General features: G+C 45.6%; 1 long non-coding RNA gene, 2 other non-coding genes and 1 pseudogene across 3 annotated transcripts; 3 read left to right on the top strand and 1 right to left on the bottom strand.

Moving 5' to 3' along the window:
* The first annotated feature begins 2,245 nt into the window (after positions 1 to 2,245).
* Positions 2,246 to 2,437, top strand: LOC115539169 (U2 spliceosomal RNA). Its single transcript, XR_003975743.1, has one exon. It is a non-coding gene; the product is annotated as a U2 spliceosomal RNA (small nuclear RNA).
* Positions 2,438 to 2,780: 343 nt separating this feature from the next.
* Positions 2,781 to 2,946, top strand: LOC115539154 (U1 spliceosomal RNA). The gene has a single exon (XR_003975736.1). It is a non-coding gene; the product is annotated as a U1 spliceosomal RNA (small nuclear RNA).
* A 349-nt stretch (positions 2,947 to 3,295) lies between these two features.
* On the top strand, positions 3,296 to 3,409 carry LOC115539143 (uncharacterized; annotated as a pseudogene).
* A 3,682-nt stretch (positions 3,410 to 7,091) lies between these two features.
* LOC115539138 (uncharacterized) lies at positions 7,092 to 10,413 on the bottom strand. The gene is made up of 3 exons (XR_003975727.1): positions 10,331 to 10,413; positions 7,784 to 8,356; positions 7,092 to 7,684 (listed from the first exon to the last, which is right to left on the bottom strand). It is a non-coding gene; the product is annotated as an uncharacterized LOC115539138 (long non-coding RNA).
* Between the last annotated feature and the right edge of the window lie 116 nt (positions 10,414 to 10,529).

Raw genomic sequence — 10,529 nt, 5'->3', positions numbered from 1 at the left:
GCATGCGGTGAGTTTGATCGGCCGAAAACCGGAAATTACGACAGTGACCGGCAGGTCACCGATTGTGGCCGATTGGATACAAAACCGGCTTTTTAATCGGCGCCGTTGATCGGTGCATCTCTAATTAACACGGTCGCCAAATTGCTTATGTTACACTTACTCTCGCATCAGCTGTTGTCTAAACAGTCACATTTACCCAAATCAACACATATCCACATCAAATTGTCCAAGAAAACGTTTGCAGGTATGCGACGTATGCCCTTACTCATTGTAAACAGTGTCGTTAGCCGCGCCTAGCTATCGTTACAAACACACATTAATCAGCTTATTATTTCAACGACCCTGGGTACTATAGTCATGCCATACACCGTTGGAAAGCTTAGATTACCCCGATTAAAAGGAGACCACCCACGAGTAATATGGTTGCTCGCAGACAAAACGGCGATAGGTTGACTGAAGTCTACCCTGCAGCTAAAAACGCACCCTCTAACGTCTTCCCTTTATACACAACGACCGTGTTATGCAAGGTCGAAATCTTTCTCTTTCTACAAATCGAAACAGCTTAATACAACCTTAAAAAAGGTCGAATTATTAACTAGCAACGGTGAAGGGGATACAATTTACCTGAGTGAAACCACGTGCTGTAAGCTATTTTCTTTTTCAACTCGAGCTCATTGGCTGCAATAGAGTTCCGGGTGTTGACGTTGTTGGGGCGGGGAAATCGTGGGCACCACCATTTGGCAGTATTCGATAGTATTGTTGGTTTATTTATTTTTTAACATTTTTTTGGTGAAGCACTGCTTCACCTGTGCCCTATACCGAAGCTCGCTGAACATACCCAGCTTTCTTGGAAAACCTGGCTCGACAGAGCCGCAACTCGCCATCAGAGTTAAATGGTACCACAAAGCTCACTTTAGATTCATTAGTTGAACCAGGTTTTCCGCTTTAGGTTCAGTGCGCGTTCGTGAAAGGGGCGTTTTTTGCGTCATTTTTCTCACCTTTACGATAGATCAAGCAGTCTATATGAGTATAAGTGAAAAGATTCTGCATATTGTCTGTAAAATAACTATGCCAAATGCAGAATTGTTCGCCATTAATCCAAATAGAATGATGATGATTTAAATGCATAAGCAAACCTCCATCCTGCCTTATTCTATCATTTAGGGAATTCACTTTAAATACACCCTATTTAAAAATGTATCGCATGTTTTCGACCGCTGAGAGGTAGCGGCTGTAGCGTAGTGGATCAGTACAAGACCCGAACGCCAGCGACCGGGGTTCAAATTCGCCGGTCTATCATCATGCATTTTACCCCCATAGATGTGGTGCCAGCACGGCCTTGAAAATATGGGTTCAAGTTCGAAATCAGCACAAAAATATAATTCCATAAGCTTTAGTGAATAAGTATTCCATATGCATGAGAATTAGGACTTTTTAAGCTTCACATAAATTCGCGCCACTTGAGAGTCGAACCCCCCGCGCAGAAATTCAAGACTGACGCGCTACCTCCACTCTAGCACTCTGTCACTGAGACACAATGCGCAACAGTAACCATTGTCTACATAAGGTCCAAAAGGACGATCAAATAACGAACACCCTCTGATGAGAATCTGTATCTCTCATGAAGAACCCCAATTTCGTTGTTTGCACAATGACAATAAAGTCTGAAATCTGAATATCGTCAGACAATGCCAAGGATCGGTTCTGTCCCGTAAAACCTTGTCTCCGGAGAAGTGCGCCGGGGTCCACGGGAACACCCACAAATGGTGACGCCATTGTCAGGGAGGGCTAGGAAGCTGCGCACGCCGATTTAAGTAGCCGATCTCCGGCTAGACTAAGCCGAAAAACTGCTCCCGACCAGGTTTGGTTGCGAGCATAAGTCACCATGGTGATACAGCGACGCTAAAGAGATCGACTTTCGTGGTAAAACTAACCCAGGCTTGGAGCTCAACATACCTCGCTAACCCTCTAAGCGAGCTTCGTGGTACAGGGCCCTGTAGTCTTATAGAAGCCTCCACTGCTCCAAACTCTATTTGTGAAACATGCAGACGGCCTAGTGACACTGCCAGCAGGCAGCAGCAAAGAGATGTAGTGACCTCGGTTTATTTCTTCAGGCTTTCACATACACACAAACACGCACACAGGGTGCTTGGTCATTCTTTGTTTTGTTTTTTCGTTGTCTGTTAACCGCCACGTGGGGCGACGTGTCGGGGAACCTCGCCTCTTGGTCTGAGCATGTGTGGCCATCGCTTCTGCGGCCTTTTGCTAAGATCAAGGTGTAGTATCTGTTCTTATCATTTAATAGCTGAGACGTCCCCTAGCCCGGGGACCATATATTAAATTGATTTTTTGGAACTGGGAGATGGAAGAAGGGCTTGCCCGTCCACTCCACGCATCGACCTGGGGATTGCAGTACCTCCAGACCGGTGCACCCCGCTCTCACTGTGAAAAACAAAACTAACTCCTCCTGAGAGTACCCCGTCCGCCTGTAGACAATAAAGTGTCATTTACAATTCATAAACGCACTGTTTACAATTATTCCAACGATATTCTGTTGTTTAAGAAAGAAAAAAGGATTCTTTTCTGTGGCGGGGTCGATAACTCGGATCTCCAGGTTTCCTTTCGTTATGCTTCCATCTCGCTGATTTCAGTTCGCCTGTCATCGTGTGACCGGTGGTCTACAGTGTTTATTAAAGTCTAGACATCTCCGAATGCTTTGCAACCGTTCTCCACGGGAACACGCGTGGGCATCGTTCAGCCCACCTGAACGTGTTCAACTCATACTTACCTGGCAAGGGAGATACCATGATCAAGAAGGTGGTTCACCCATATCGAGGCTCAGCCATTGCCACTGAGGCTGTTGCTGACCCGTGCGAATTCCCCAAATGTGGGAATCTCGATTGCATAATTTCTGGTAGTGGGGGACTGCGTTCGCGCTCTCCCCTGATCATGTTGTTCTAAAGAAATAATAGCTATGAATGGCTTCATCGTGCTATATTTGTAGTCCATACCATGTTTTTGCATCGCTACGTTTCTTCAAAAGATCACGCAAACGATGACGCCCAAGCAGTGTAATGCATTGCGTTCAAATATGGAACTCTGAGTCTGGAATAACGCATTCATTCATCATTCATTCATTCATTCATATTCATTCATTCTTCATTCATTCATTATTCTTTCATTCATTATGGATCCAATCATTGTTTCTGTACAAGTCCCGTCTCTGGCCATGGTAGAACTCTCACTCCTTACGTGCTCCTCTTGTATAAATACTAATATGGTCCCGACAATTCTTGGTTACGGCCATACCACCCTGAGCACGCCCGATCTCGTCTGATCTCGGAGGCTAAGCAGGGTCCGGCCTGGTTAGTACTTGGATGGGTGACCCCCTGGGAATGGCTGATGACCCCCCAAAGTCCCTATCCCTCAACCCAGGGATCGCTCATAAAGGATCGAGAATCAAAACGGACGGCTCCATGTGGTGGCCACCGGTGGGAGGTTTTATTTCCAGAAATATTATGTGCAAGGCCTAGATTATCAAAATCCGCTAGTCTGCTGAATGTTTTGTTTATTATTTTCATACTTTGAGTTGATGTAGCTGATGAGATTCATATTAATCAAGTGGAAAAGTGTTTAATTGTTACATTTTTGGGCTGAATTAAGAAAAATAATAAGAATGTATTCAGTGCACTCACTTTGTCTGGATGACAGAGCCATTCACAGAACTCATTATTTTGACCACACAGGGAGTGCAGCCAGCAAAGTGGGGGTGTATTCACACCTCTGGTTGCGGGAGAGAAGACACAAGGACTTCTAATTTCTTTGGTGTGTTTTTTTCTTTCCACTACCCCACCCCTTGTGAAAAGCCAAGCACACAGAGACTCAAATTCTTTTACAACTTTTATTTTCACCCAGAATGGGTTTCATTGAAAAGGCAATGCATATTAAAACACAAGTAAACAAGATCTGTTTAATTAAAAAGCTCGCCCACCACAACAAGGTACAGATCTACAGGCGAGAACACGAGAGCATGAGACGAGAGACAAACATGTACTACCATTTGCAAACATTTAGTTAAACATGGAGCTGACAGACATGCACACATCAAAAGGAAAGGCACATATAAATAACATTAATAAGAGCAAAAATCTCAACAATTGAAGAACACACACTTGTACTTAAAGGGGTAGTTCGGAATTTTGGACATAGGGCCTGATTCCGAAGTGAGCATTGGTATTCTATATCACTGGAGACAGTTTTCAACACATTTCATTCAGTCCTTCTAGTTGCAGAGTTCGCTCGTGCTAGGCTAGCGCAAGTCAACGGGCAATGCTAGCCTGCTATTAAAAGCAGTCTTACCCACTCCACAGTACACCCGAGGTAAATCAATTATAACGACAGACTATACATCTAAATGTCTGTGTTGATAGAATAACGTTAGAAATAAAACTAACCATGCATCGCATGAATCATCGAGGGACTACTTTCTCAGCAGAAGCGGAATTCTACTATGCGCTGGTTAGGTTGTAACCGAATCACGACAGAAGAACGTAAACAGAGAAGCGTGGGACAGAAGCGCAATTGAACGACTAGGCAACATGATGGTTCAGTGTGCTTTTAGAAATTGTAGAAATAAACGGTACAGATGGGCACCACAAAGTTTCCACCAATTTTCCAGTGCGAGATCCAGAAAGGACTCAACTGTGGCTTGTTGCTGCTGGCTTTGACATCAAAACACCCGGCTCGTACATGTACGGTTCGTTGGATACAACAAATTCCCTCATAATCGTCTTCAAAAGCAGATGCATCGCTAACTCCTCCAAACGTGGCCATATCTTGGTTAATTTAATACGCTTGTAGAATTCCTTCGTTCACTGTACTCTGCGTTTGTAGCAATGACAGCGGCAGGTAACCTAGGTATCAGTCCGCCGCTGCAGTAGCCTACGTACAGGAATATAAACACTGCTGCTGAGACCCCGCAATTCCCTCAAAATGCAATGCAATGCAAGGTTGGTTTTATTTCTAACATTATTCTATAAACAGACATTTAGATGTATAGTCTGTCGTTATAATTGATTTACCTCGGGTGTACTGTGGAGTGGGTAAGACTGTTTTTAATTGCAGGCTAGCATTGCCCGTTGACTTGCGCTAGCCTAGCACGAGCGAACTCTGCAACTAGAAGGACTGAATGAAATGTGTTGAAAAACTGTCTCCAGTGATATAGAATACCAATGCTTCACTTCGGAATCAGGCCCTATGTCCAAAATTCCGAACTACCCCTTTCAAAGTTCAAAGTTCAAAGTACTTATTTGTCATTGCCATAAAGACAACGAGACAGTAGAGGCAACCAGACTTACACAGCTAAATAATAATAAATAACAATTAATAAATGATTCATAAATATCATTCATAAAATAATAATAAAAATAATGAAAGCAATATATCTCCATATCTCATGTTAAGGTGCATCAAGTATTAGAGTGCAGTCCATGGGGGCAGGGAGGGCTGGGCCGGGGTTGGGGGGGATGAAGGGGGGTGGGGAGTGGGGTGGTCAAGCTGTTGAGGAGCCTTATTGCACAGGGATAGAAGCCTTTGCCATCCTGGAGGTGCGTGCCTTTTTTGATCTGAACCTTTTCCCTGACGGGAGTAACAGGAACAGATGATGGGCAGGATGAGAAGGTCTGTGAGGATGCGTTTAGAGCGCTGCAGGCAACGGGAGGAGATATGGACAAGATGTCGGGCAGCTCTACTCCAATGATCCTTCCCGCTGTTTTAATCAGCCTCTGGATGGCTGCCTGCTCCGCCTTTGTACAGCCGAGTCAGCTGTTCTGTCGGCCGGTAGACGGTGCGGCCTGCTAGCTGGATAGCTGCGTCTGGTGTGGTGCTGTCTAACCACGTCTCGGTGAAGATCATGCAGCAGCAGCGAGTCAAAGTCCTCTGTGCTGTGAGTCGAAGTCTAATCTCGTCCAGTTTATTCCGTATTGAGCGAACATTGGCTAGGAAGATTGAAGGAAGCGGTGGTTTGGATGGGTTAGCCTTTAGCCGAGCTCGTACACCGGCCCGCTTTCCTCGCTTCTGCTTCCGCTCACAGCGTCTCCTCTGCCGGCCTGTTGAGGCAGAGCTTTCGCTGGCTAATCTGCGGATCTCGGGAGGGATGGATATCTCGCTTGACAAGTCGATGTACATCACGATTTATGAGGAGCTCAGCACGGCTATACTGTTTTGCCAGTGGAGGGCACATTAGTGTTAAAAACAAAAAACGATTAAAAACAAAAACGTTTAGCCTGAGAGCTGTGTATCCATCGCCATGGCAACCCAAGTAAACAATTACACTAAAACTAAAATAAAACTATAACTAAACTATTACTAACAAAATCTATGGTCAGGAGACCCCAAGATGATTGCGTGGCAACAACTTCACAATTAAACTTAAATTAAACTAAGACTACAACTAAACATTTACTAACAAAACCTAAAAGTCTGGAGAGCCCCAAGCCGCTGCGTGTGTACGCGCCGCCATGGAGACGGACTCCCAAGATACAAGTCAACAATTGGCTTGTACAGGCTAAAGTGCAATAATGAACATGATTATCCAAAGACTCAGGTGACCAATCAACAAATAAAGGCTCAAGCTGTTCCTCCCTTTTGTGTTTTTTTGTGTTTCTTTAGCAAACTTTTGTTAAAACTGAAGCAGACAAATACCTACAAAACATCACAAACACATGAAGCTGACAAAGACACAACAACAGCATGACCAAAAACACAGATTATCTGCACATGAACAACCACTAAAGGGTATGTAAACTGATTGTGTTAGATTGGAACTGAATTAAGGTTAAAAGATTGGCCTTGATATTGAAAATAGACCAGAATGGATACTACAAAGTTTTTTATAAGTTTTTTTTTGCATTTTTTTGAACGATATAAATAAATAGATAGTGCTTGCTGAAGCACTTTAATAACCCACACAAAGACAGAGACAAACACACACAACAAGCCTCTTTCTCTCTCTTTACAGATGGCACAGGAACAGTGGCATCACAGAGGTAAGTTAATTCACACACACACACTACACACACCACACACACACACACACACACACACACACACACACACACACACACACACACACACACACACACACACACACACACACACAGTCCTCCTTTCCAACTCTGCATCCACGACACTCTTAAAGAGTTCAAAGTTGTCATACACCACATTGTCGAAGCCAGGGGTAGTGGACTTCCTAGTGGATGGACAGTAGGAAAACATTTTCTGAATGCTTCCAGCCACTTTGTCCTTGAAAGGGTTGTACCTCTTCCACTGTCCACCACAGTTTGGCATGTGGCAAGCCCCACATGGCCTTGAGGACTTGTTAGGCATGAATGCCTTGACTGTTGGTGCAGGAGGGACAAAGCTCTGGCTGCAGGATGTCCCACGAAACAGGACGGAGGGCGCCTGTGGCTGTGCGGGGAAGACCTGCAGTATGGGTGCTGCCGACACAGGGGGTGGGCCGTAGGTCAACGCAGCGGGTGGCCTCGGCTGGAGGTGGGTAGGCGCAGAAGGCCTCGGCAGAATGGGGGTGAGCGCAGCAGGCTTCGGCCGGGTGGAGGACGACAACCCAGTGGGCTGAACGGGTCGGTTCGCGGGAGTCACAGGCTGTGGCTCATCAACAAATAATCTGGAAACATAAATACACATGTGATCAGTATTGATATGACGTGTGTGCTATTTGCTTTCCACAGCCAACAGGTGAAACAAAGTGCTTATGACAACTTACCTCCGCTTCTCACCACGTCTCTTTCCAGCCTCGTGATAGATGAGCCGGTACTGGACCTGAGGCCGGTCTGGCGGAGGGAGGGATGTTGGCAGCGCAGGAGCCTCCGGGAACGGTGCGTCCGACAGCACTTTCAGGTGAGGAGTCACCTTGTGGCCGAAGGAGCAGTCGCTCCTTCTGCCACTTCAGCAGCTCCTTCTGCTCTCCCTGCTGGCAGTACTGGAACAGCAGCCACACCAGCCAGCCGACATCATTCTCCACAAGCCACCTGAAGGTCTGACCGGCGTACTACCCGAACGTGATGACCAGCTGACCTTTCCACAGCTCAGCCCCCGACCTCTTGGCAGCCGCCTCTGCTGTCTTGAGATCCAGCCATTTAGGGTCAACAACAGTGCTGCTGCGGGCCTCTGCCACAGACCTTGCTGCCTCTGTACAGTACAGCCTGGCCTCTCCTTGCCGGTACAAAATGATGTTGGGGTACTGGTGTAGCTGTTGATGGCTGACCAGCGATGGTTTAGTGGCCAAGCTCTTCCCGCAGACATCACAGGTAAAGGTCTCCCTGGCGATGGCATGGATCTGGAATAACACTACTGTTTACCAGGTATGCAGCGCATCCCATGCAACAAGAGATTAACACTAGAGATGCACCGATTGCAAAATTCTTGGCCGATACCGATTTCCGTTTTTAAGGAGGTCTGACCTGCCAAAACCGGTTTTTTTCCGATACCGATTTTCTAAGAAATAATTATAATCATATAATATGTTGATAGGTTTTCAATGTAGTGAGTCCCCGGGACCCACAGGTGGCGAGTTGGGTGGGTCCCTGAGAAATTCAATGGGTCCCGACTCCCCCGTTTAAAAAATGTGTTTCTTTTATTATTATTCTATTTCTTAAATGAAATTATAGTGTTAAACTCAATACATGAAATTGTCATCTGAAAAGCGCAGCCATTTGTATGTGGTGAGCCACTGCTTCAGAAAAGTTCGCTTTTTTTGGAGGACATGTAGAAGGTTGAGGCAATTCTTCTGCAGTGGGCTCATCAGGCTCAGTAGAGGGGGAGGCAGAAGTAGGTACAGGCAATGTTGAGGTACTCTCTCTAGGCTGATCAGAGTCAGGGAGGAGTGCAGAGGTAGTGGGGACAGAAAATGCAGCTGCAATAGTTTGCTGACCTGCAATAGGTTTCATCTTTTTCTTTGGTGGTATTTTTTGCGTTCTCTCTTCTCTGCCTGTTTCTCGAGAAAAACGGGATCTCGTTGGAAGCGCGATGTATGCGCAGGCGCCGTTTGGGCATAACAATATGTAGGCTGCCGTTCAATGTAGTTTTCATCACCACCACCGGATTATGTTTCATTTATTTCATTACAGCACGTCCCCTAAACGTTACAACATAATCGACACGAATGAGCACAGCATCGAGCAGTGGAAACGTGGGTTTATTTACTATGAAGTTTGTATTTTTAATTGTTGAAATGAAATCAGCGGTGACGAGCTATTGTTTTTGGTAGCGGCTAAATTAGCATGTCGCGATACTTTGAACAGGGGATCACGTCTGCGCCGAGTAGATGCGCAGAGGGTTGAAACAGTGCTTGTCTGGTCTGCTCACAAGAAGGTTTCTTTGGCCGTTACTGTGATTAAACACGAGTTGTTTAATGTTCACAATGTATCGTTTTTCATGGGGAAAATTAGATGCGTCCCCGGACGCATGGATAGTGAGTTTAGTGCGTCCTTTCAGATTTGAATGCGTCAGGGACGCAGGACGCGTACCTAGCAACATGATCCCCCACGGCTTATTTTTGACTTGCAAGCATTACAAACAGCGTGTTTTGGGTCGTCCTGGCACACAGTGAAATAAGTCCAAATCAGCGACATGTTTTTCTTCCCGCGCTCTGGGCGCCTTGAGCTGCTACGCACCGCGCATGCGGGTGAGTTTGATCGGCCGAAAACCGGAATTACGACAGTGACCGGCAGGTCACCGATTGTGGCCGATTGGATACAAAACCGGCTTTTTTAATCGCGGCCGGTTGATCGGTGCATCTCTAATTAACACGGTCGCCAAATTGCTTTATGTTACACTTACTCTCGCATCAGCTGTTGTCTAAACAGTCACATTTACCCAAATCAACACATATCCACATCAAATTGTCCAAGAAAACGTTTGCAGGTATGCGACGTATGCCCTTACTCATTGTAAACAGTGTCGTTAGCCGCGCCTAGCTATCGTTACAAAACACACATTAATCAGCTTATTATTTCAACGACCCCTGGGTACATATAGTCATGCCATACACCGTTGGAAAGCTTAGATTACCCCGATTAAAAGGAGACCACCCACGAGTAATATGGTTGCTCGCAGACAAAACGGCGATAGGTTGACTGAAGTCTACCCTGCAGCTAAAAACGCACCCTCTACGTCTTCCCTTTATACACAACGACCGTGTTATGACAAGGTCGAAATCTTTTCTCTTTCTACAAAATCGAAACAGCTTAATACAAACCTTAAAAAAAGGTCGAATTATTAACTAGCAAACGGTGAAGGGGATACAATTTACCTGAGTGAAACCACGTGCTGTAAGCTATTTTCTTTTTCAACTCGAGCTCATTGGCTGCAATAGAGTTCCGGGTGTTGACGTTGTTGGGGCGGGGAAATCGTGGGCACCACCATTTTGGCAGTATTCGATAGTATTGTTGGTTTATTTATTTTTTAACATTTTTTTGGTGAAGCACTGCTTCACCTGTAGTCTTATAGAA

This window comes from Gadus morhua, unplaced genomic scaffold (genome assembly GCF_902167405.1).
Source record: "Gadus morhua unplaced genomic scaffold, gadMor3.0, whole genome shotgun sequence".
Taxonomy (NCBI): Eukaryota; Metazoa; Chordata; class Actinopteri; order Gadiformes; family Gadidae; genus Gadus; species Gadus morhua.
Note: the sequence above shows the minus strand (reverse complement) of the source record. Positions and strands in the feature narration are given on the sequence as shown.